Genomic DNA, 27,677 nt, shown 5'->3' on the forward strand with positions numbered 1-27,677 from the left:
GGTTTATCTATCGAACCCCTGAGTTTAAAATGCTGGCTTCTTTTGTTTTATTTGTTTTTTGTTTTTATCTATCGAGCCCTTGAGGTTACTACAACAAAATGCTGGCTTCTTTTGTTTTATTGCGAACCGCAACTTTTGCTGTAGTAATAATAGTGAACATTATTGGTGGTTCTACCATGTGCATATACTGCTCTTGCTTTTCAAGTTTGAACCAAGAGTTTTGTTCACACTTCACGTATTCAAATACCAGCGAGTGGTCTCTGTAGTTTGAACTGTGACATTGCTGTGTCTTGGCATTACGTACGTGTCCCTTATTTTATCTTGGCATAACTCTTTTTGAATCTTAAAAACAAACAGTTTATGAAAGCTTAATTGTCCAAAATGAATCTCTGGATTTATGGCTTATCAACATCAGACCCTAAAACGAACTAATTTCAGTCTAACCCATGATTGTTTCTTCTCTCTTCCTCCAAGTTCTCTAATAACAGTTTTATATAGTTGAAGGAGAATTATAAGCATAATCTTCATTCAATCACCGTTAAGTTTAAAAAGTTACATGTCCACATTGCCGGTACTACCGACATTGACTATCACTATGGTAGGATGGAGGACAAGACTTGGCGAGTCCTTAGTTAATTAGGACTTGGGTTCCTTACTTAATTAGGATTTTGGTTACTTACCAGTTTATTTAGTCCTATTGTAATTAAGGTTTATTTACCCTAAACCTCTCCTCCCCTCCTCTTCAAAAGAGGAAGGGAGAGTGAAAAGGATATGTTTCTCTAGGGCTGATTTTCGAACAGATCAGATCGGAATAAGAGGATTCCAATCCCATTCCAAAAAAAAATCGGAATGAAAATTCTTTTCCAATTATGTTCCAAAAATTTCAGAATTTCAACATCCATTCAAATTCAGAAAATCATTGAAAGTTTTAAACATATCTAATGATTTCAATGGTTAAAGTTGGCTCAAAATTGAAAAATTATATGAAAAGGCTCAAAAAACTATTATATGATATAATTTATATGTCGTTGTCCTTTATGAAATAGCTCATCCGTCTATGTCTATTTTGATCATTAAGTTATATCAAATTCAACATGAAACTAGTCATTATGTACAAGCTTGAACCCCAAATATATTACAGAATTCAGAAATGTTTATGGCAAGTACACAAGAAGAAAAAGAAATAATACTTACTCAGCATGTATCAATATACTTATGGCATGTAGAAGAAGAAGAAATACATAAATATATATATATATATATATATATATATATATATATAAGAGAAATAAGATTCAGATTCAGAGAAAGTAACGCAAAAAAAAGTTTGAGCATATAGGAGCTCTGGTGGCCATACATCTCCAAAACCCTTCCGCTGCGTAATAGTACGAGAAACTCCAAGCCGAACCTTTCTTTCTCACTTATTGGTTTTTCTCTTCTTCTTCTTTTTCTTCTTGGTTGTGCCTTTTTTTCACTCATACCGCACTTGCTTCATTTTTTTGTTTTGCTTACTCACCGTTAATATATAAAATGAAAAAGAAAAAACAAAGCTAGAATAAGAAGAATAAGACCAAGAAGAAATAGTACGCTCGACCAGTTGTAGCCAACGTTGCCAACGTTGCTAATCCCAACGTTACTACTGTGTTTTCCATAAATTCTATTGCCAGAAATACTGTTGTGGTTTCCACCCGTCCTTTTATCAATATTTTCTGCCTGTTTTTTTTTCTTTTTCTGGAGCTGTTGTTCAGTTCTTTCTCCTTGGGGCTCTTGTTCAGAAATCTTTCTAGGGGGACCAGGAAAACGGTTTCTTACCCTCTCCTGGTCCTGGAGGCTTTGTCCAGCTTCAGGTCGAGACCCATCTTATGTATATGCAAAAATAAAAATGGAAAGATCTTCAAATAAGTGGAGGCAAATACTCCAAAATCAGATGGAAGACAATCTTTCAATACATGGAAGTTACTATTGTAAACTAATTACATAAATTCCTTAAACCCTACACACACATATAGAATCACATCAAGGAAAAGATCTTGAATCAAATTAAAATATTAATCATAATACTTACTTGCCATTGATGAAAGCTCAAAAGAAAAGTCTTCTATTCTCTGTAGAGTTCTTATGTTCAATTAGCAATAGGGACTAGATGTTTTGAACGTGTGTCTAAGAGAGCATGGACCTCCTCTTGAAAATGGAATAAGTTGCTATTATATACATGGTGGCGTTGTAAATAATAAATAGGCCAAAAGTCACTTTTGGTCCTTGTAGTTTGGCACTTCAACCACTTTTGACCCTGTAGTTTCAATTTCGTCACTTTTGACCATGTAGTTTCATATTTGGAGCAATTCGAGGACAATATAAAATTTCTGTTAATTTAACGGAGCAATTATGTGCCCCTCACGTGAAGGGGCAATACTGTCAGACCAAAACCCCACACTAATATGCGTCGAGTTCAAGTTTGACTGAAACTCTCAGCCTTGAGTTCAGCGTGTTCGAAGTTGTCATTTTCTGGTTTGTCCATTTTTTTTTCCTTTCCCGTGCATCTATTTTTTGTTGAGAAAACCGTGGATCTTTTTATTTTCCTATTCAATTGTGAATTTATGTTTCGTTACCGAGAAAACGTAATCTCTCTCTCTCAGATCGAAAAGTATCAATCTTCATGGCAATTTGGGCAACCAAACAGTCAATTATCTGATTCTACAATTTCTAATTGTTGATAATCTGGTAAATTGATTGCTTTTACAGTGAATCTACTGCTACGCGATGCTCCCCACAGTTCTGTTCCTCTCCAATTTTCTCTTCATCGTCATCCTTGTGGTCTCTCTGTCTCTCCCTTGCAGGTAATTATAGCAAAGGCTTCAACTTTCTCTTTTGATTACCAAAAGTAAAAACCCCCTGTTGGAAGCTGAAATAACACCAGAAAATGAAAGAAAGTTTATGATTTGATATCGAGATAATATCCCACATCGGATAAATATCGATAGCATATTTCAAAATTGCAAAATTTCTTGCTTTTCCATACATTTATTGTTACATTTTCCTCACAACCAAACAGGATATGAGTCTACTCTATCTTCTTGTATTTAATGTTTCAAACAAAATATAGGTCTGATGGGTCTGCAGAGAAGGAAAAAAGTTTAGCAATAATAAAGCCAGATGGATTGTATGATAACTGCACTGATAAAAGGGCTCGTTTGGTCTGACAATATTGCCCCTCCACATGAGGGGCACATGATTGCTCTGTTAAAGAAATTAACAAAAAATTTATATTGTCCTTGAATTGCTCCAAATATAAAACTGCAGGATTAAAAGTGATGAAATTGAAACTACAGGGTCAAAAGTGGTTGAAGTGCCAAACTACATAGACCAAAAGTGACTTTTGACCAAGAAAATATGTGCAGCCCGCTTACTATTGGTTTGGAGACTTTGGATGAGGGTTGTCTGCAATTTGCCCTCACCGCACATTCAATCCTAATCACACAAAAAATGATAAATAAACGATGGATTGTGAAGTCAAAAGGTACTCCGTGTGGAACAAATAGCGTTGAACTTCTGTTTTGATCACATGCAGGACAGAAGAGAACCTCTCTTGTCATAATGCAAAGGGGGCCCCGACCGACATTTTTTAAGTGGCCATGCTTGTGGATAAATTCTACAATACATTTTACATCAAATTTGGAAAGCAGCAATTTGAATAATCACCAGTGTTGACTGGTGGTCAACGTAAAACTTTGATCCTAGAGGGGGTGCAATGTTACATGGATCAAAATGAAAATAAAGATTGGGATATGGAAGAACACAAAGTGAAGTTGATCAATATGCTTTCATTCATCTTCTCAGAATGATTGATAATTTCCTCTCGTAACGGACGTCTTCAATCATTTGCAGCTCCTAAGTCTCTGAGTGAGGCTTCCCTCGGGGTGGTTGGCCGGGACTTTCCAAGGTATATGTAGCAAGATACCCTTGATGTCTCCTACCCATATCATTACGGAGCTGCGTGGTTTTAGTGCTCGTCCGGTTCGAGTGGTCCGCCTAAGCTAGTGTGGCTTGTGTGGGCTTTGAGTCCACATCGCGGTGCTAGTGGTTAATTCGGCTCGGTCAGTCCCTTACATCAACCACCACCATGTACAAATACATGGTACAAACAACCACTTTTTATATAGCACTTTGAGCCAATACAATAAGATTTCTGTAATTTAGTGTAGGCAAAGTAATAATTTAGATTCCTTGTCAAATTCCAATAATATCCATGTCGAAAAAATTATTAGAACTGTCACACCCCGTACCTATATCCTCTAATAATTGGACTTTGAGCAAATATTCCAGAGCAAATTCAAAGAAATATTTCACTAAATTAACATTGGTATATATTTGTTGACCTGAAAAATTATCAACATTTATTAATAATAAAAATAATTAAATACCAGCCTAATTTGTGAGCTAATAGCAACTGAACATCTTTGTGGGGTGAATGGATGGGATCTGGATCATCTGCTTGGATTCTCTTTGCAATTATCTTCTCTCTGTATGTCACCTCATTAAAATTTAATTTAAGGAATTTTAAATTGACACATCATCTTTAAAACAAAGAACAAATTTACTCATAATTAAAAAGAAGAAAAAAAACATAACTGAACTAGCGTGGACCTTTTTTTTTTTTTTTTGATCAAGTAAAGATAACTTTATTGAAACAACAATGTCAGGGTACAAAAGTAAGAACTGGACTTTAGTGATGCAACAAGAGTGGCCTCGTTAAAACCTTGCCTTTAAAAACCCCCAAATGGAGGAAAATCCGGTCAAGGAAAAAGAGTACCACAACATCACCCCCAATATAAATTTAAAAATAAGAGAATAACTTGTCATTGGCCAAAACATCAAAAAGAAAACCATAAATGACCATCCTCTAGCCAAACTTGAGCTTCCTGAGATAGAAGCACCTTAACTCTCTTAGGACCCGTAAACTCCACACCTCAAACCGGACGTAGTAGGATGAGCCCCCGAGGGAACAACAGTATTGGTAACATCGGACAAGGGAAGAGAAGATTCAACCCCACTAATCAGTCACGGAAATCGCTTCCAATAGCCACGACCAGTAGGAAGAGATTGTACTTGGCTAAACACCACCGAATTGGAAGGCACACCACCATAGGAATAGACTTGGAAAACCCACTTGAAAAAACCTGGAGAAGGAATAGACGAAGGAAAAATTTGACTTGGGAAATCAGCACGAACAAAAGAAACTGAAATCCCAGAGGTATCCAATAGCACATCAATATCCTCACTAAAGCCCTCATGGTCATGATTTGGGAAACCAGAACTAACAGAAGAAATCAAGGAAAAAGGTTAAAAGCCCCCAAGACTAAAATCCATGGGTTGGACAAAAAGTCAACTTGACAGAAAAGCCCAACTCCAATCCAACAGGCTCAGAAAACTGGGCCTCTAAAAATAGGATAAGACAAAAGAAATCCACGTGACTGATAACTGTCTGATGTTAGTAGGAAGAACGCTACAACGGCTGGTAACTGACTAATACCAACCGTCTCAACCGATGGCACATCCACGGCCAAGAAACGAACAGGAAGGCGATGATCACCAACATCCGTCGTGTCCTCCATGAACGAAGATCCAGAGAAGCCCGGAAGTAGTCCAGCCCTCCAAAGAGATTGGGTAAAAACTCTCACTCTGACCTGCAAGCATCGACCCACACAATCTCCATCATCTCTGAGAGCCACCTCAACAAACAAAAATGAAAGTCCGAACGCAAGGCCATCAGCACATCAATATCATCACTAAAATCCTCATGGTCATGCCTAGTAGGCACTAGAGATTGCGAAAGAGCAGACTCAATAGACAGCAATCTGCAAAACTTAAAAAGGATATAAGTAATATAAAAAAAAAAATCAACTCCCAAAAGAAACAAACCTACCAGAGTTCGGTTGTGAAACAGGGAAATAGAATAATAACAAACCAGAACAACAAACAAAGTAATCAACAAAGTAAGCAACAAAGTCACTCTGCCCCAGAAGAGAGAGACAGAAACTGATTCTTCACAAAGTAATCAACAAAATCACTCTGCCCCAGAAGGGAGAGACAGCAAGCAGATACTGCCTTTAAAACCTGAACCACGAGCGGCCGTCTGGCGGGGAAGGAGCGGATGAGGCATTAGTAGAACCTTGGAAGAACGGTGAAAAATGGTGATTGTGAATGGTAAAAAGCCTAGGCCCCTTTTGGAAAAGTCCAGCCCAATTATTAGTCATATCGCTTGCTTGGCAATTTGGGAGGGTTTTCAAGAGCATTAACCTTGAATTTGTACCCGATTTGCATTGGACAAATTAGTTTTTGTACTTCCTCAACTCCACTCACGTTAACAACATTGTTTACGGCGTTACATTTTCTGTCATAGGAGTATCTCTTCTTCGTTTCTTTTTAAACGCCTCTGCAACCTTCTTCCAAATAAAAATGCCTCTGAGCATGACTTTGAGGAGATATTCGAATGAAGCTAATGAAACTCACAATCTGATTGAAAAAAAAAAAAAAAAGGGTAATATATCTTGGGCTTGTCCGTACGATTGATGATTAAACACATTTTAATTGCAATATTGGGCTGAATGTTATGAGAGGCGTGCTACAATTGCCTAAGGAAGATATGTATGGCCGCCCAATGAAGGCACAAAAACAAGCAGTTAGCTTTGATCAAAAATGGGCGCCAGATTATGACAAATATGAGAGGACACTCTCTTTGTTTTCAATTTCAATTTCAATTATCAACAACTTCCTTGAGAAGTCTTGAGCATACAAATATTTAAAGACTTCATCTCTCATCCCAAACATTGAACTAGCACCTAAATTAATGGTCCCCACTCCTCTCTCTCGTGATGAAGATGAGCCACGGAGCATCAAATGATGCTTTTGAGAGGAAAAAGATCTGGGACAATCCAAAAGCCTCTAAGGCTGGAACAAAAAATATAAAAAAACTATATTTTTCATATCCATACACATAAAAAAAACAATCGCCAAGCACACAACTTTCATCATCACACTCATTACTCTATTGGCACAACCCTAGCTCAGTCCAAACTCGAAAATTTAGGGTTGGGTCAGCCTAGCCCAGCGCAATGATGAACCCTATCTGTTATAAGATGGGTCTCCAAATGAACCTGAACAACTACACAAGGAGATGACAACAAGAAGACCTATTCGTCCCTCTACAAATGAAAATGATGCTAAAATTACGCAGCCACTACCAAGAACCACTGAAAATACTAATGGAAGCATGGAAACCATCATTGACGAGAATAAAATAATCTCAGAACGAAGTACACAAGTTGGGTTTTTCGACTTCATGAGCGGATTTAGACCAGTGTTGAGGAGAACGAGGATTCACATTCTTAAAAATATAATTTATTCACGCCACAGCAGGCGTGTTGGGGATGAGAACGCCACTTCAACGGGCATATCCGAGGCGGGATACGAACCTATTATAATTTATAAATAAGAGTATCTTTGCTTCATAGGTGGATATAAAGAAAAAAGCTAGAACAAGAGGAAACAGTACTGATTGCATGTAGACAAAGAATAAACAAAACACTTACCTCAGCATTAATATATTGATGGCATGTAGAAGAAGAAGAAAAGAAATACAAAAATATAAGACATAACATTCAGATTCAGAGAAAAGTTCGAGTATAGGAGCTCTGGTGGCCATAAATTTTAAACATGCTTTCACCATTTGAAACTTTAAACATGCTTTCACCATTTGAAACTCTAAGATCGGCTCAAAATTGAAACCCCAATATATTTCAGAATTCGGAATTTTTAGAGTCTTGAGTTGTGTTCCGATTCCAATCCAATTTTTTAATTTCAAAACTTTTTACTGTCATATTTGATTTTGAAGTGCAAAAATTAGAAAATTTCGAATTGGAATCAGCCGGAATTGAAATTTACCATCCAACTTGCACCTCTAGTAGAAATGAAAACAATAAACGATTTTATGGGGATTGTTCATCTCCTACTAATGGCATGGGTTTTCCGCAATCTTTTTTGTGTCATCAAACTAACAATAATTCTTGGTCATGCTCGTCAAAAAAATTTATTCGTAGTTTCGAAATTTTTAGGTTTTTCATAGCCTATTTTAAATTTATTAAATAAGTAGTAGAGAAAAAAAAAAAACAAAATTAAGGTAAATAGGTCAAGCAGATAACTTAATTTCAACAAACTTATCAATACAGGGCTATTGGAAGAGCGTAGAATTGAATACATAACATTATATGTGGGGAAGAAACCCTCTTAACCACTTGAGATGCAAGCACAAAATATGTACTTTATGATTGTATGTTTTGTATTTGATCTATATAATAAACTTTTCCATTAGGTCTAGTTTATCGGTTTAAATGCCAACTCCTTGTAAATTTGAGGAAAATGGAATTAGAAATGTGTTTTGAGTGTCTTGAAGAAATTGCGTGGACATATAAAAGTGCGTGCCAATCTACATGAGAAATTTTGCATTTAAAATGAAGATTGTAGCTTTAGTTGTAGTGAAAAGTACTTACCCTACACGTATTCAAGGCTAGAATTTGAATGAATCTTCCTTTTACCTTACTGGTAATTAAAGAAAAACTTTATTTGGACGTAAATAGATGAATGCCTAGAGATGTGGCTCAATAAGTTAAAAACTTGAAACTCACACAAGGAAAAAAATCTTGGGTAGGGCTGCCTGATCACATGGGTTGTGCGCAATTGTAGTCACTAAAGAGTAGGACCCCTTGCACTTCGGTCACATTCAACCCCACCTAGTCCCAATCTTATGACTATAAGAGAGTTGCCATATGTGGCAGTTCTACTAAAAAAATGCCTCTAACGCAAATAGCCCCCACTTCGCACTCACTTTCCACCATAAGAAATGTGAAGTCTCAAAGATCAAAATATTCGATAAAAGAAAATAAAAGGATTCTGGTCGGGTCGGTGTTCGAACACCCGAGCACTGATTCGCACCTTGTCCCATCAGATTCTGGCTGGGAGGCCTTTTATCGACGCCCAGAGCATTATAACTGATCGGGTCGGTACGAGGGTAACCTAGCCATGATATGGCCACGTGGCGTACTGTAATAGGCTCGGCTCTCAGTATCCCTCCAACTCTCAACTCAAGGAGCTGATCTTGGGTGGGGAGTTTGTTCCATAGTTACTTTTTGAGTAAGCCGAGCCTTTTTCAAATGGCATGATCGACACAGGTCAGGTCGAGTAGCCCCCAAGTCCTCAACTGAGTAAGGCTCCTTTGAGAATTTTCTGTGGAGCAAGTTTTGAAATTTGGGGTACTCGAGTGGGTGTGACATGGCCGTGGTTGATTGGCTGAGCAGAGATGCAATAAATGTCCTCTGACATCAGACCTGTCGAAGGGACGCATCGAAGCGTGCCCCATCGCTTCATCTGACGGTTGCTATGGTGTGGCCACGTGTGGCCATCTTAAAGGGTGTAGTCGATGCGCGAATGGGGGAGATTTCGTGGTCGTTGTCATATAAAAAGCTCGGAGCAGCCAGCGATTTGAACATTTGCTCTTCGCCATTAATCCCTTTTGAGAGCTTTTGAGTAGAGTTTCGAGTGATTCCGTCGATGTGCCACTGTTGCAGAGAGGAGCCCCAGTTTCGAGCTAGTGTTTGGTAAGTTCCTTCCTCTTCCTTCTTTCCTTCCCCTTCCTTCTATCCTTCCAGAATCGTAATTGTCATTGCCTTTTGAGTTACCTCACTTTTTTTGGGTTTGGTGTGTTGTGTTCGTCGAATTTCTTGTTTTGGTATAGTTTGATCCTTAGACTCTGTCCCTTCCCCCTTTTGGTTGTGTTTGAAGTATTGTGAGCAATGGAAAATATGTGTGGAAAGGTCTCGTGCATCTAACTTCTTTAGACCACTTTTCATTTATATCTAAATCCACGGACTTGTTACTTTGTGTACGTTATGTATCTAAAGCAATGTTCTTGCCCCTTTACTATTGTATATTATTTCCTTATAATTATCCATTTTATATTGGCTTCTAGGGTATATATCTAACATTTGGGATACTTGATTGATTGGTTGTGAAAGCGAGTCTTGGGACTCGACTATGATTTTATCAGAATGTGATGGTTTTTCCTGGGAGTATTATTATTATTATGGTTGTTATTAAAATATATGAATTGGGTGATATGGGGTTTGATTTTGAAAGTGTTTTATGGATTGTCTTGCATATTTATATACTTTGTATTATTTTGATTATTGAGACTATGAATATTTTGGGTCTTTATTGAATTTATGCTTGTGAGAGTCTATTTTCTATACTTTGAATAAATATTTGGGTACATTGGAATATTGAGAATTTGGAAAAATTGAATTAAGGGAGGGTATATTATTTTTTATTATTATTATTATTATTATATATATATATATATATATATATATATATATATATATATATGGGTTGTGAATCTCACCATCCTACGTATCTTCCCTGGTTACTTTACTCACACGTGGCGTTAGATTTTCTGGCGTTTGGGCTCACTTGAATATTGATTACTGTTACTTTAACCACACGTGGCGTTCAATTTTCCGACATGTGGGCTCACTTGAATATTGATTACTATTACTCTACCCACACATGGCATTGGAATTTTCGGTGTGTGGGCTCCCTTGGATACTGATTACTGGTTACTTTACCATACGTGGCGTTAGATTTTCCAGCGTGTGGTAAAGAATCCGAACACATTTGATATTGGTTACTTTACCCTTACGTAGTGTTGGATTTTCCGGTGTATAGGGTCACTTGGATATTAGTTACTGTTACTTTACCACACGTGGCGTTGGATTTTTCGGCTTGTGGTAAAGGTTTATGCACCTTTGGTCGGGTGTGCCGTAGGCCCTTGAAAGGTGATCGGTTCATAATTGTATATCATTTTGTACCCTTCTAGCTTATGATTTGGTTATGTTTTTGAGTTAAACTTGTACTTTTAATCCTTTTTGTGTTTATCTTTCAGCTTTAGGGAACAATGATGGCTTTGGATAGGAAATGATGCAATCCATGCATGTTAAAGCCTGATTTGGATAAAGGGAAGAAGAGCTTAAAGACAAACTCATTTTGGCTACAGCCCCCTGCCAGTCCAGTTTCGTAGGTCATATGTCAAGCCTTGTTTCAGCAACCTACATAGCTCGAATGAGGCCACATTCTTCATGCAAGTTGTTCCAATTGGTGTGTACTATAACATATCCAAAATTCAGCCCCATTGGATAAATCTGGAGTCCGTTACCTAGCAAACACAGAACCATGCTCAGGATGGATCTTATCAGCGCGGAAAATGAGTTAGCAATTTGTTTCGGCCTTAACTTCTTCCTCCGACCTTGGATTGGCCCAAATAACATATGGCTAGAAAGAAGACATTCTGAACTTCAATTTCGAGTGCTTAAAGTCCTAATTTTATTAAGAGAAGCCCAAGTTGTAAGCCCTTGAAGTTGCTGGTCATGCTGACCTCAGCATGTGCTGGTTGGATGCTTGGTCATGGTGAGCTAGGTATGAGCTATCATTTCTGGTTGGAAGCTTGGTCATGGTGACATGAAGATGAGCTAGGGCTGCTGGTGGGATCTATTGGTGAAGTGCATCAACCAATTCAAGATTTTCTAATACAAGTGCATCAACCATTTCAGATTTTATAAAACAAGTGTTGTATGCATTAGCCATATTGAATTCAGATTTTCACTTCCCCTAGGCCTATAAATAGGGAAGTTCTCTAAGCTTGTAAACACACCCCAAGGGGGGGAGCTCTCAAACACTTCTCTAGAGCTCCCTTCCCTTCTCTCCCTCAAATTCTCTTAGTTTTGCTTTCTAGTTCTCAAATCTAGCTTTCTTTAATGTTTTCTTAGTTGTAATTTATTTTTCTTGTAATGTACATTCTTTCTTAAGTATTCAAGTTTAATTAGTTTTCAAGTTTCAATTATGGTTTTTGTTCTTATTCATTATGCTTATAAGTTAATATGCTAGTTTGAATGATTGATCACCATTTAGGCTTGCATGTTAGCTATCTTGGTTTGAATTAAGAGTATACACCATGCTTTAATTCGAATTGAACTATGAATAGGAAGAGTATGTATGGACATTCGACAACAGGGATTAGATACATACTTGGTTGTTTAAAATGTTCTTCTATGCTTAATGGGTTCCTAATGCTTAATTTTAGGTTAGACAACAAATGATCAAATTAGGGAATTAGGAACACAAGGTTATGACCACACACCATGGCTTAATCATACTTTAGCTAGAATCAATCCATTAATCTAAATTGAACTTGGGAACTTATTTGCTTGAGTTACTTATTTCTTTCTTCCTTGTTTTATGTTCTTTGTTTTTGTTTCTATTTTGTGTAGGGAAACTAAATTGGATCATTCAATCACCAATCCCTGTGGAATCGACCTCGCACTTACATACGCTAAACTACCAACGGTTCGTGCACTTGCGGGTTCATGTCCCGGCAACGGAACCATATTGGAGTTTAGCAAGTAAACTTGGTTTTTCTTAAAATTTTAAAAAAAAATTAATTAATTTCTTTCTTGTTTTGAATCTTGTTTTGTTTAGTCACTTTCCGAACACATTTGATGAGATTGTGATAAATGTTGCATGACTTAAATAAAAAATTAAATTTTATTTATTATTTATTTTTGCCTTGTAAATTTTTATTGTAAAAAATATTAATTAATTAATTAATTAATTTGGCATCGTTCTAGCATGACATGTTCGAAACCTTCTTTGCACTTGCCATTTGTTTCATAATTTTCCAATTAAAGGATTTGCATGATCTAAAGAATTGTATGAATCATAAATTAGACTTATTTAACCAACTATATAAAGTGAGCTTTTGAGCCTTGTACTTCAATTCATGAGTGTTATATACATACTCATATTTTCTTGTCATCAAAGTTGTTGTTTGATCTCATTATTCATTGATTTGGTTGAACACTTAAAAGTCATTCATTCTTATGCAATTTGATTTCATGACATTTAAGAAGTGATATTAAGGCCCTCTTTGGATCGTTTGTGCCTTTCAAGCTAACCTTATGCATGCTTAAGCATGATTTTCCATTGTTAACCATTTTGAGCCTACATGTAAACCTTTTCTTTCATTTACCAATTATATTTCCTCGCCTTAGCCCGAAAAACAAATATTTACCTTTCTAAGGAACTCATAGGGAATGGGTGTTACATTTCGAAAGAAAAAAAAAATATATATATATCACACATTTGGTGAAAGAAAAGAGAAAAGTTGTGATTAAGTGGTGGTTGAATGAAATTTCATTTTTGGGTTTCATTTTTGGGCCTTCAAAATAAATTGGTGTTTGTTCAATTCAAGGAAAGGAGTATGAATAATTGTAAATGAAGGTATAAGGAGTTTTGATCGTGTAAAAGAAAAAATCTAATCGTGATGATTCGAAGTCTTGTAAACAATTGTTTTATGCTCTTATATTTTGAGTTCCTTGGACTTTGTTTTATCCATACCTTTCATTGCTTACTCACCTTACACCCTTGGCCCCATTACAACCTATGTTAAAGACCTCAATTGATCTTAAATGTCATGTGGTTGAATTGCATTCATTTTTCTACTTTTAAGTGTTTGGCATCCTTCTTGAGATCATATTAATGCAAGTTCTTCATCTTTCTATTTCGAGTTAAGTCTTTATGGTTTAACTCTAATCTCATGTTTATAACTGAGTGTTGCATTATAGCCCTCTTCCGAGTGATTCATTTGTGAGAGGACAACTTTGGTGAGATTTGAAGTTGAACTTGTGCTTTGTATGATTTTTGAAATTGTGTGAAAACTAAGATTGGGGAATTTGTTGCATTTGGCTATCACACTACCACACTTTGAGCATATTATGTTTTGAACTTTGCCGCTTTGTGAATAATGTTTAAAATTGAGCTTTTATTGTTAAAACTTTTGAGTCATGTGCATGAGTCATTTCTCTTCAGAAAATGTTCGGAAAGATTGTTTTGAGTTCTTTTTATTTTTGTAATTTTTTTTGTTTTGTTTTGTTTTGTTTTGTTTTTTTGTTTTGTTTTTGTTAATGTTTTTTTTTTTTTTTTTTTTTGTTTTTGTTTTTTATTTTGCTTAAGGACTAACAATCTTTTAAGTTTTCTAATTACCTTGTTTTACAGAGTCAGTAAAACGTTTGTGGGTATCGTATCTGTTAAACCCTCAGGAGACACAACTCCTCCTACTAGGGATGCCTAGAGGTTTAAAGGCTTGTTGCATATGCTCAATGCAATCGAGTTACCTACGAAAGTGGTCTAGTTAACTTCTTGTTTTGTTTTTAACTTTGTTTTGTGTTGTTTTGCTCGAGGACTAGCAAAATCTAGGTTTGGGGGTATTAGATCGGTTCATAATTGTATATCATTTTGTACCCTTCTAGCTTATGATTTGGTTATGTTTTTGAGTTAAACTTGTGCTTTTAATCCTTTTTGTGTTTATCTTTCAGTTCATTGAGCTTTAGGTAATAATGATGGCTTTAGAGAGCATAATTCATGCAATTCAAGCATGTTAAGGCCTAATTTGGATGAATGGATGAAGAGCTTAAAGACAAACTCATTTTGGCTACAGCCCCCTGCCAGTCCAGTTCCGTAGGTCATATTGCAAGCTTTGTTTCAACAACCTACATAGCTCGAATGAGGCCACATTCTTCATGCAAGTTGTTCCAATTGGTGTGTACTATAACATATCCAACCTTCCCGGATCCCCTGGCTGTGTTTTCTGAGGCCCTTAACTGGTCATCCGTGAGTTGCTTGTATATTTGTGTGTTTTAAAAACAATAATAATAAATATTATATAAAAAAATTGAAAATTGAAATTTGGGTTTTTATTTTTCCTTGTAAATTGCAATTTGGAACTTCTTTGTTGTTTTTTTTCTTTGTGTGGTCAGTTAGTTGTAAATAATAATAACAAAAAAAAACAAAAACAAAAATTAAAAAAAAAATTCAATTTGGAACTTCTTGGTTTTCTTTTATGTTTTTTTTGTTTTATTAGGTTAGTTTATTTATTTATGTGGTGTGGTTAGTTAGTTTATTTCTGAGTGTTAAAAACACATTTTTATTCAAACATTGCATTCAAAAAGATAAAAAGTTTAAAAAACAAAAACAAAAAAACATTCAAGTAAATTAAAAATAAAAACAACTTCTTCATCTTCATCTTCATCTTCATGGCATGCCTCTGTTTTCTCTTACTTGCAGAATCTGCAGCAGCTCCACATGGTCCTCATTTTTTCTCTGCAGTGCTTCCACGTGCTGATTGGCACAATAAAGCCGCTTCTGCAAGTCCGCCACCATAGCCTTCAAGGAAGCTATTTCCTCGCTCATCGCGGCACACTCTCGTGTTCTCGCCAGCAATCGCATGCCCAAATTGGTAGCCGAGACCGTGTGGAGTACAGTTAAATTGTGGGACTCCTCCACCGCTGCCTTGTCAGACCTCTGTGCCACATGCAGATGATCTGTCGGTGTGAGCTTGTTACCAATCATGCCTCCCAGCAGCGCTGCTCTGTTCGGCATTGCCTCAGAAAAGTTCGGTATTATCTCAGCAAAGTTTGAGGCCGTACCGTGATGATATGTGGAGTTTGGGAAGACATGGTTTGGAGGAACCCTTATCTGCGCATTCGGTGGCGCAAGGGACAATTCAAGGTTAAGATCATCAAGGTGAGTGCATGAGGATGCCATTGTTTTGTTTTTGGATTTTTTGATGTTTTTCTCTGAATTTGCAGGAAGAAATGCGGGGTGCTCTTCTACTTCACCGAGATGAGTTTAAATAGACTTATACAGACGAGGGAGCCGAAAGCACTTCGGATCTCGAGGGTGCTATCCTGTGCTCTTTTCTCTCGGATCCCTTCATTTCCGGCGCAAATTGCGAGCACGTTTTTTTTTTAAAAGGGAGCATGCTTACACTTTCACTTACTTTTGCCTCCCTGTTTTCTGATGTTTGTGTTTTTGCTTTTTTCAGTTGTTATTTTATTTTATTTTTTTTCAATTGTTTTCTTCTTGTTTGTCAGGTTTCTCAAGAATTTAGTTGGAAGAAGAGACAAAATTAAAGATGCGTCTTGGACACCTGGTGCAAGAATCCCATCTCTTCTTTTAAATTCTTGTTTGAATTGCGTGTTTATTTCAGTTTTTATTTATTTATTTATTTATTTTGTTTTTATTAGGTTTTATAATTTAAAACTCATAGGATATTCTTTGAAGGAGCTAAATTTTTGGTAACTCCAGTGAGCAATCGCAGTCTATACAGTGTCTAGGAGTTCTTTAGGCGGCACCTTCGGTGTCTAAGAAGTTCGGGTTTTAAGCGGGACCATTGTGACCCCTCCAACCTTCCCGGAACCCCTGGCTGTGTTTTCTGAGGCCCTTAACTGGTCATCCTTAAGTTTTTCTCTTAAAAGAAGAAGCAGCTATTTGTGTGTTTACTTAACTAATAAAAATTTCATGTTTGGGTTTTCGTGTTTTTGTTTGATTGTCATTCTTTAAATTTAGGGTCAATCGTCTCTTTGAGATAGCATAACATTTTTATATAAATAAAAAAATAAAAAAAATAAATAAAAAAACTTTAAAAATAAATAAATAAATAAAAACTGAAATCATTTCTTCTTGGCGCTCGGTGTCTCGACCATTGGAGCTTTGAGTTTGGCCCTCTGGCTGTCCTCTTCCGGGGCTTCACGCACAGCTTCTTGGGGCTCATCACTTGAGCTCCCAAAGATCGCAATCTTAGCTTGAGCGTAACTACTCTCGCGATCTGCTTGTTTGCGTTTACCCGGTCTGTCTAGGTCTTCCAGCTGTTTTCGCATGTCGCGAGAGTACAACTCTACCATCTTTGATAGGTTTCTATTCTCGTCCCGCAATACTTCTAGCTGGTGTCGATTCACCTCCACTATCCTTGACCTCTCCCTTTTCAAGCTTTTTATAGCAGTCTGACACTCCTCAACCATACTTCGCTCCGCCGCCAACTGACCTTTCAGCACCTCTACCTCATGGGACTTCGCAAGTAGGCGATGACCCAAACTTGCGACTGTTGCCGTACTCTGCACCCTCAGTGCCAGGGCATCGCTCACGACCCGGTTGTCATCCCTTGTCCCCAGAACACGTATATCTTTAGGAGTCACCAGATTTCTACCCACTCCAATGGCAACATCGTTGTCCAGGAGTATTGAGTCAGTTACTGTCACAGGCCCCCGTGCGGAAGCAAAGTAGGGCATCCATACTGGTGCCGCTGCTTGGCCTCGTGTCTGAGTCGGTGGAGCTAGGTTGAGATCCAACGAAAATGGGTAGTTAGAGGGCATTTGATTTCTCACTCTCTTTTCTTCTTTCTTTCTTTTCTCTTTTGTGTGTTTCTGAGTTTGTGTTTTTTTTTACCCTTTCTTTTTACCTTTTATAGACTTAGTCTGCTAAACCCTAGCCGCTGCGGTTCTGAGTTCTGTGCGGCCCTTACCGCTTATCTCTATATGTCGCCGCACCCGTTTCCCAACCCCCTTAATTGCATTTTCACCTTTCACCACCTTCTAGTGAAAAAGTCATCCCGCTTCACCCAAGAAGCCAATAATTCTGGCTTGGGGGATGTGACTGCTGCCTCTGCACGCCGACACGTCCCTCACCCCTTTCACCCGTGACTCCCCAGGAACCAAGGCATCAGGGACCACGCTCTTCCCTTTCAGAAATCACACTCTTTGCGCTCCCAATGCACATTTTTTTTTTTTAAATTAAAAAAATAAAAATAAAAATAATAACAAACGTGTGGGCTTCAGATTTTATTGTGGGTTGGGTTTTCACCGTTGTTAGGTTTCAAAGTGAGTTAACTTTCTTTGGGGTTGGGCTTTCAAACGTTTGGGTTTTAGTTTGCGTAAGACTGTCTGTTTAGGGCTTACTGTTTTGAGTGTTTTACTGTTTCGTTATTTATTTATTTGTTTGTTTGTTTGTTTTGTAATTTTTATTTTTATTTATTTTATTTTATTTTATTTGTGTATTTTAATTCAAGTGTGTTTTGTGATTTATATTTACTTTAGTACCTTTCATTTCTTGTTATGACATTGTTTGTGGCTAATTTTTAAACATTGAGGACAATGCTCATTTCTAGGTTTGGGGGTATTGGAGTTTAGCAAGTAAACTTGGTTTTTCTTAAAATTAAAAAAAAAAGTAATATTAAGGCCCTCTTTGGATCGTTTGTGCCTTTCAAGCTAACCTTATGCATGCTTAAGCATGATTTTCCATTGTTAACCATATTGAGCCTACATGTAAACCTTTTCTTTCATTTACCAATTATATTTCCTCGCCTTAGCCCGAAAAACAAATATTTACCTTTCTAAGGAACTCATAGGGAATGGGTGTTACATTTCGAAAGAAAAAAAATATATATATATATCACACAATTGGTGAAAGAAAAGAGAAAAGTTGTGATTAAGTGGTGGTTGAATGAAATTTCATTTTTGGGTTTCATTTTTGGGCCTTCAAAATAAATTGTTGGTTGTTCAGGAAAGGAGTGAATCAATGTAAATGAAGGTATAAGGAGTTTTGATCATGTAAAAGAAAAATAAATTCTCATTGTGATGATTCGAAGTCTTGTAAACAATTGTTTTATGCTCTTATATTTTGAGTTCCTTGGACTTTGTTTTATCCATACCTTTCATTTCTTACTCACCTTACACCCTTGGCCCCATTACAACCTATGTTAAAGACCTCAATTGATCTTAAATGTCATGTGGTTGAATTGCATTCATTTTTCTACTTTTAAGTGTTTGGCATCCTTCTTGAGATCATATTAATGCAAGTTCTTCATCTTTCTATTTCGAGTTAAGTCTTTATGGTTTAACTCTAATCTCATGTTTATAACTGAGTGTTGCATTATAGCCCTCTTCCGAGTGATTCATTTGTGAGAGGACAACTTTGGTGAGATTTGAAGTTGAACTTGTGCTTTGTATGATTTTTGAAATTGTGTGAAAACTAAGATTGGGGAATTTGTTGCATTTGGCTATCACACTACCACACTTTGAGCATATTATGTTTTGAACTTTGCCGCTTTGTGAATAATGTTTAAAATTGAGCTTTTATTGTTAAAACTTTTGAGTCATGTGCATGAGTCATTTCTCTTCAGAAAATGTTCGGAAAGATTGTTTTGAGTTCTTTTTATTTTTGTAATTTTTTTTGTTTTGTTTTGTTTTGTTTTGTTTTTTTGTTTTGTTTTTGTTAATGTATTTTTTATTTTATTTTTATTTTTTTTTGTTTTTTATTTTGCTTAAGGACTAACAATCTTTTAAGTTTTCTAATTACCTTGTTTTACAGAGTCAGTAAAACGTTTGTGGGTATCGTATCTGTTAAACCCTCAGGAGACACAACTCCTCCTACTAGGGATGCCTAGAGGTTTAAAGGCTTGTTGCATATGCTCAATGCAATCGAGTTACCTACGAAAGTGGTCTAGTTAACTTCTTGTTTGTTTTTATCTTTGTTTTCCTTTTGTTTTGCTCGAGGACTAGCAAAATCTAGGTTTGGGGGTATTTGATCGGTGCATATTTACATATCATTTTGTACCCTTCTAGCTTATGATTTGGTTATGTTTTTAAGTTAAACTTGTGCTTTTAATCCTTTTTGTGTTTATCTTTCAGTTCATTGAGCTTTAGGTAATAATGAGGGCTTTGGATAATAATTCATGCAATTCAAGCATGTTAAGGCCTAATTTGGATGAGTGGATGAAGAGCTTAAAGACAAACTCATTTTGGCTACAGCCCCCTGCCAATCCAGTTCCGTAGGTCACATTACAAGATTTGTTTCAGCAACCTACACAGCTCGGATGAGACCGCATTCTTCATGAAAGTTGTTCCAATGGGTGTGTACTACAACATATCCAAAATTCAGCCCCATTGGATAAATATGGAGTCTGTTTCCTAGCCAACACAGAGCCATGCTCAGGATGGATTTTATCAGCGCGCAAAATGAGTTAGCAATTTGTTTTGGCCTTAACTTCCTCCTCCGACCTTGGATTGGCCCAAATGATATATGGCTGGAAAGAAGACATTCTGAAATTCAAGTTTGAGTGCTTAAAGTCTTAATTTGCTTAAGGGAAACCCAATTCGTAAGCCCTTGAAGTTGCTGGTCATGCTGACCTCAGGATGAGCTATTATTTCTGGTTGGAAGCTTGGTCATGGTGACATGAAGATGAGCTAGGGCTGCTGGTGGGATTTATTAGTGAAGTGCATCAACCATTTCAGATTTTATAATGGAAGTGTTGTATGCATTAGTGAAGTGCATCAACCATTTCAGATTTTATAAAACAAGTGTTGTATGCATTAGCCATACTTAATTCAGATTTTCAGCTTCCTTAGGCCTATATATAGTGAGGTTTCCCAAGCTTGTAAACACACCCCAAGGGGGGGAGCTCTCAAACACTTCTCTAGAGCTCCCTTCCCTTCTCTCCCTTCTCTCCCTCAAATTCTCTTAGTTTTGCTTTCTAGTTCTCAAATCTAGCTTTCTTTAATGTTTTCTTAGTTGTAATTTATTTTTCTTGTAATGTACATTCTTTCTTAAGTATTCAAGTTTAATTAGTTTCCAAGTTTCAATTATGGTTTTTGTTCTTATTCATTATGCTTATAAGTTAATATGCTAGTTTGAATGATTGATCACCATTTAGGCTTGCATGTTAGCTATCTTGGTTTGAATTAAGAGTATACACCATGCTTTAATTCGAATTGAACTATGAATAGGAAGAGTATGTATGGACATTCGACAACAGGGATTAGATACATACTTGGTTGTTTAAAATGTTCTTCTATGCTTAATGGGTTCCTAATGCTTAATTTTAGGTTAGACAACAAATGATCAAATTAGGGAATTAGGAACACAAGGTTATGACCACACACCATGGCTTAATCATACTTTAGCTAGAATCAATCCATTAATCTAAATTGAACTTGGGAACTTATTTGCTTGAGTTACTTATTTCTTTCTTCCTTGTTTTATGTTCTTTGTTTTTGTTTCTATTTTGTGTAGGGAAACTAAATTGGATCATTCAATCACCAATCCCTGTGGAATCGACCTCGCACTTACATACGCTAAACTACCAACGGTTCGTGCACTTGCGCATACGCTAAACTACCAACGGTTCGTGCACTTACATACGCTAAACTACCAGTTGTGTTTGTAGTCCAACAGAAAAGGACAATTGCCCAACAAGCAAGAGAACTGGGTTTAAGTCCCAGCTTACACAACCCATTGGTGCTTGTTGCTTTGAAGCATGGAATTGGATGTGTGTTGATTTTCCTTTTCATTTTAGTTTTTATTTCCTAATCCTTTTAATTCTATTTCAAGTTTTCTATGTTTGTTTTAGCAATTTATTATAGCTCAATAATAAATGGAGAGAGATGGCAACCTCAATCATAAGAATGGGAAGTGTGGAGCAGTGGGAGAAGTCGCGACCTCCAAGTGCATCCACGCTCGACCTAATCGCTTCAAGGGGGAGCATTTCAATCCTTTCTCTTCTTTGAATTCTGTTTATTTCCGTAGTTGTTTTTACCTTTTGGTCCGCTTTGAGTTCTTTGTTTTTCTATGCTGAACCCAACCATATAAAGAACGTAAAATTTGGACTTATGGTTGGAAAGTTATGGGCTAAAAACTGAACACAGGTCGAAGCTGAAAAACATAGAAACGAATCTGTCCAAATGGTGATAAACGGGTGATAGAAAGTGCTGTTTGTTTTTTTTTTTCTTTGGTTTCTTGGTTTGTTTCCTTTAGTACAACAATTTATGTTGTTTGAATTTGTTTACAGTACTTAGTTCTTTTTTTTTTGTGGTTTGTTGTTTCATTTTATCTTAATGTGTTTTTGTTTCTTATCTTAAAATTTTTTTTTAAAAAAAAAAAAAAAGATTTTTCATATGAGCCGACTTATGGTAACCCCAGTGAGCACTTCCGTTAATACAGTGTCTAGGAGTTCTTTAGGCGACACCTTCGGTGTCTAAGAAGTTTGGGTTTTAAGCGGGACCATTGTGACCCCTCCAACCTTCCCGGATCCCCTGGCTGTGTTTTCTGAGGCCCTTAACTGATCATCCGTGAGTTGCTTGTATATTCGTGTGTTTTTAAATTAAGTTTTCTTTATTTTCTTTGTTTTCTTTTCTGTTGAGTCTTTGTTTTTGTTTTGTTTCTGTTTTTGTTTTGTTATGTTAGTTTATTTATTTATTTACGTGGTATGGTTAGTTAGTTTATTTCTGAGTGTTAAAACACATTTTTATTTCAAACATTGCATAAAACCAAAAACAAAACCAAAAAAAAATAAAAATAAAAAAAACAAAAAAAAAAAAACATCATCATCATCATCTTCATCATCATCTTCTTCATCTTCTTCATCTCCATCATCATCATGGCTTGCCTCTATTTTCTCGCACTTGTAGAAACTGCAGCAGCTCCACATGGTCCTCATTTTTTCTCTGCAGTGCTTCCACGTGCTGATTGGCACAGTAGAGCCGCTTCTGCAAGTCTGCCACCATAGCCTTCAAGGAAGCTATTTCCTCGCTCATTGCGGCACACTCCCGTGTCCTCGCCAGTAATCGCATGCCCAAATTGGTAGCCGAGACCGCGTGGAGCACAGTTAAATTGTGGGACTCCTCTACCGCTGCCTTATCAGACCTCTGTGCCACATGCAGATGATCTGTCGGAGTGAGCTTGCTGCTAATCATGCCTCCTAGCCGCACTGCTCTGTTCGACAGTGCCTCAGAAAAGTTCGGTATTGCCTCAGCAAAGTTTGAGGCCGTGCCGTGATGATATGTGGAGTTTGGGAAGACAGGAGTTGGAGGAGCCCTTGTCTGGGCATTCGGTGGTGCAAGTGAGAGCTCAAGGTTGAGATCATCAAGGTGAGTGCATGAGGATGCCATTTGTTTTGCTTCTGAATTTTTTGATGTTTTTCCTTGAGTTTGCAGGAAGAAATGCTGGGTATCATCCGCTTGCAGAGGTGTGGTTTAAATAGACATATGCTGATGAGAGAGAGCCAACACCATTTCGGATTTCCCGGGCATGCTCGACCTAATCACTTCAAGGGGGAGCACCTTTACTTTTACTTTACTTTTCTTTTTTCCGTGTTTTCTGGTGTTTAATGTTTTTGCCCGTTACTTTCATTTTCTCGAGCTTTGTGTTTTTGCTTTTCCCTTTCGGCTATCATCTTTATCTTATTTTAGTTAGGGAAATGTGTTTTCTTTTCCGTTTGTCGTCTTTGTTTTCTTTTTCTTTTTCTTTTTCTTTCTGCAACCTTACTCTTTTATTTCTGAAACAAAATAACGAAAATACAAAAACAAAAAAATAAAATAAAAACAACAATAATGCAGTAGGAAATCATTTCTTCTCGGTGCTTGGTGTCACGACCATTGGAGCTTTAAGTTTGGCCCTCTGGCTGTCCTCTTCCGGGGCTTCACGCACAGCTTCTTGGGGCTCATCACTTGAGCTCCCAAAGATCGCAATCTTAGCTTGAGCGTAACTACTCTCGCGATCTGCTTGTTTGCGTTTACCCGGTCGGTCTAGGTCCTCCAGTTGTTTTCGCATGTCGCGAGAGTACAACTCTACCATTTTTGATAGGTTTTTATTCTCGTCTCGCAATACTTCTAGCTGGTGTCGATTCACCTCCACTATCCTTGACCTCTCCCTTTTCAAGCTTTTTATAGCAGTCTGACACTCCTCAACCATACTTCGCTCCGCCGCCAACTGACCTTTCAGCACCTCTACCTCATGGGACTTCGCAAGTAGGCGATGACCCAAACTTGCGACTGTTGCCGTACTCTGCACGCTCAGTGCCAGGGCATCGCTCACGACCCGATTGTCATCCCTTGTCCCCATAACACGTATATCTTTAGGAGTCACTAAATTTCTAGCCACTCCAATGGCAACATCGTTGTCCAGGAGTATTGAGTCAGTTACTGTCACAGGCCCCCGTGCGGAAGCAAAGTAGGGCATCCATACTGGTGCCACTGCTTGGCCTCGTGTCTGAGTCGGTGGAGCTAGGTTGAGATCCAACGAAAATGGGTAGTTAGAGGCCATTTGATTTCTCACTCTCTTTTCTTCTTTCTTTCTTTTCTCTTTTGTGTGTTTATGAGTTTGTGTTTTTTTTTACCCTTTTTTTTACCTTTTATAGACTTAGTCTGCTAAACCCTAGCCGCTGCGGTTCTGAGTTCTGTGCGGCCCTTACGGCTTATCTCTATATGTCGCCGCACCCGTTTCCCAACCCCCTTAATTGCATTTTCACCTTTCACCACCTTCTAGTGAAAAAGTCGTCCCGCTTCAGCCAAGAAGCCAATAATTCTGGCTTGGGGGATGTGACAGCTGCTTCTGCGCGCCGACACGTCCCTCACCCCTTTCACCCGTGACTTCCCAGGAACCAAGGCATCAGGGACCACACACTTTCTTTTCAGAAATCCCGCCTTCGCGCTCCCAATTCAAGTTTCATTTTATTTAAAAAAAATAAAAAATAAAAAATAATATAAAAAATAAAAACATGTGGGCTTCAGATTTCATTGTGGGTTGGGTTTTCACCGTTGTTAGGTTTCAAGGTGGTTTAACTTTCTTTTGGGTTGGGCTTTCAATTGTTTGGGTTTTGGTTTGTGTAAGACTGTCTGTTTAGGGCTTACTGTTTTGTCTGTTTAGGGCTTTCTGTTTCGAGTGTTTTACTGTTTCTTTTTTTTGTTTGTTTTGTAATTTTTATTTTTGTAACTATTTTATTTTTTTGTGTTTTTTTTTTGTGGTTTATATTTACTTTAGTACCTTTCATTTCTTGTTATGACATTGCTTGTTCCTAATTTTTAAACATTGGGGACAATGTTCATTTCTAGGTTTGGGGGTATTGGAGTTTAGCATGTAAAATTGGTTTTTCCTTAATTTAAATTTTTTTTTTTTTTTTAAATTTTGTTTGAGTCTTGCTTTTATTTTTTTTTTTTTTTTTTTTTTTATTTTATTCACTTTCCGAACACATTTGATGAGATTGTGATAAATGTTTGCATGACTTAAATGAAAATTGAATTTTATTTATTTATTATTAATTTTTATTGTAAAAAAAAATTAAAAGCAACCCTTAAAATTTAAATTAAAATGAATAAATAATTTTGGCATCGTTCTAGCATTATCTGTTTGAAACCTTCTTTGCACTTGCCATTTGTTTCCTAATTTTCCAATTAAAGGATTTGCATGATCTAAAGAATTGTATGAAGCATAAATTAGACTTATATAACCAACCATATAAAGTGCGCTTTTGAGCCTTGTACTTCATTTCATGAGTGTTATATACACATACTCTTAATTTCTTGTCATCTAAGTTGTTGTTTGATCTCATTATTCATTGATTTGGTTGAACACTTAAAAGTCATTTATTCTTATTCAATTTGATTTCATGACATTTAAAGAAATGATATTAAGGCATTCTTTGGATCGTTTGTACCTTTCAAGCTAACCTTATGCATGCTTAAGCATGATTTTCCATTGTTAACCATTTTGAGCCTACATGTAAACCTTTTCTTTCATTTACCAATTATATTTCCTCGCCTTAGCCTGAAAAACAAATATTTACCTTTCTAAGGAACTCATGAGCTTTAATTGGGATGTGTTTTTCATACTAAGTTTAGGAATTTGTGTTACATTTTGAAGAGAAAAAAAAATCACACAATTGGTGAAAGAAACGAGAAAAAATTGTGATTAAGTGGTGGTTGAATGAAATTTCATTTTTGGGTTTCATTTTTGGGCCTTCTAAATAAATTGGTGTTTGTTCAATTCAAGGAAAGGAGTATGAATAATTGTAAATGAAGGTATAAGGAGTTTTGATCGTGTAAAAGAAAAAATCTAATCGTGATGATTCGAAGTCTTGTAAACAATTGTTTTATGCTCTTATATTTTGAGTTTCTTGGACTTTGTTTTATCCATACCCTTCATTTCTTACTCACCTTACAGCCTTGGCCCCATTACAACCTATGCTAAAGACCTAAATCGATCTTAAATGTCATGTGGTTGAATTGCATTTATTTTTCTACTTTTAAGTGTTTGGCATCCTTCTTGAGATCATATTAATGCAAGTTCTTCATCTTTCTATTGCGAGTTAAGTCCCTTATGGTTTAACTCTAATCTCATGTTTATAACTGAGTGTTGCATTGTAGCTCTCTTCCGAGTGATTCATTTGTGAGAGGACAACTTTGGTGAGATTTGAAGTTGAATTTGTGCTTTGTATGATTTTTGAAATTGTGTGAAAACTAAGATTGGAGAATTTGTTGCATTTGGCTATCACACTACTACACTTTGAGCATATTATGTTTTGAACTTTGCCGCTTTGTGAATAATGTCTAAAATTGAGCTTTTATTGTCAAAACGTTTAAGTCATGTGCATGAGTCATTTCTCTTCACAAAATGTTCGGAAAGATTGTTTTGAGTTTTTATTTTGATTTTATTTTTTTGTTTTTGTGTTTTGTGTTTTGTTTTTATTTTTATGTTTGTTTTTGTTTTTGGTTTTGCTTAAGAACTAACAAATCTAATAAGTTTTCTAACCATTTTGTTTTGTAGAGTTAGAAAAACGTTTGTGGGTATCGTAACTGTTAAACCCTCAGGAGACACAACTCCTCCTACTAGGGATGCCTAGAGGTTTAAAGGCTTGTTGCATACGCTCAATGCAATCGAGTTACCTACGAAAGTGGTCTAGTTAACTTCTTGTTTTGTTTTGTGTTGTTTTGCTCGAGGACTAGCAAAATCTAGGTTTGGGGGTATTTGATCGGTTCATAATTGTATATCATTTTGTACCCTTCTAGCTTATGATTTGGTTATGTTTTTGAGTTAAACTTGTACTTTTAATCCTTTTTGTGTTTATCTTTCAGCTTTAGGGAACAATGATGGCTTTGGATAGGAAATGATGCAATCCATGCATGTTAAAGCCTGATTTGGATAAAGGGAAGAAGAGCTTAAAGACAAACTCATTTTGGCTACAGCCCCCTGCCAGTCCAGTTTCGTAGGTCATATGTCAAGCCTTGTTTCAGCAACCTACATAGCTCGAATGAGGCCATATTCTTCATGAACGTTGTTCCAATTGGTGTGTACTATAACATATCCAAAATTCAGCCCAATTGGATAAATCTGGAGTCCGTTACCTAGCAAACACAGAACCATGCTCAGGATGGATCTTATCAGCGCGGAAAATGAGTTAGCAATTTGTTTCGGCCTTAACTTCTTCCTCCGACCTTGGATTGGCCCAAATAACATATGGCTGGAAAGAAGACATTCTGAACTTCAATTTCGAGTGCTTAAAGTCCTAATTTTATTAAGTGAAGCCCAAGTTGTAAGCCCTTGAAGTTGCTGGTCATGCTGACCTCAGCATGTGCTGGTTGGATGCTTGGTCATGGTGAGCTAGGTATGAGCTATCATTTCTGGTTGGAAGCTTGGTCATGGTGACATGAAGATGAGCTAGGGCTGCTGGTGGGATCTATTGGTGAAGTGCATCAACCAATTCAAGATTTTCTAATACAAGTGCATCAACCATTTCAGATTTTATAAAACAAGTGTTGTATGCATTAGCCATATTGAATTCAGATTTTCACTTCCCCTAGGCCTATAAATAGGGAAGTTCTCTAAGCTTGTAAACACACCCCAAGGGGGGGAGCTCTCAAACACTTCTCTAGAGCTCCCTTCCCTTCTCTCCCTTCTCTCCCTCAAATTCT

General features: G+C 36.9%; 1 protein-coding gene and 1 long non-coding RNA gene across 2 annotated transcripts in view; both read right to left on the minus strand.

The window, feature by feature from the left end:
- Nucleotides 1–27,677, minus strand: part of LOC110769615 (uncharacterized) — a 94,346-nt gene that overhangs the window by 42,262 nt on the left and 24,407 nt on the right. The window lies entirely within an intron of this gene.
- LOC148297450 (uncharacterized) lies at nucleotides 4,718–6,554 on the minus strand. Its single transcript, XR_015836994.1, has 2 exons — nucleotides 5,535–6,554; nucleotides 4,718–5,177 (listed from the first exon to the last, which is right to left on the minus strand). It is a non-coding gene; the product is annotated as an uncharacterized LOC148297450 (long non-coding RNA).

The sequence above is a fragment of the Prunus avium genome, chromosome 1, assembly GCF_965620075.1.
Source record: "Prunus avium chromosome 1, drPruAviu1.hap1.1, whole genome shotgun sequence".
Lineage (NCBI taxonomy): Eukaryota > Viridiplantae > Streptophyta > Magnoliopsida > Rosales > Rosaceae > Prunus > Prunus avium.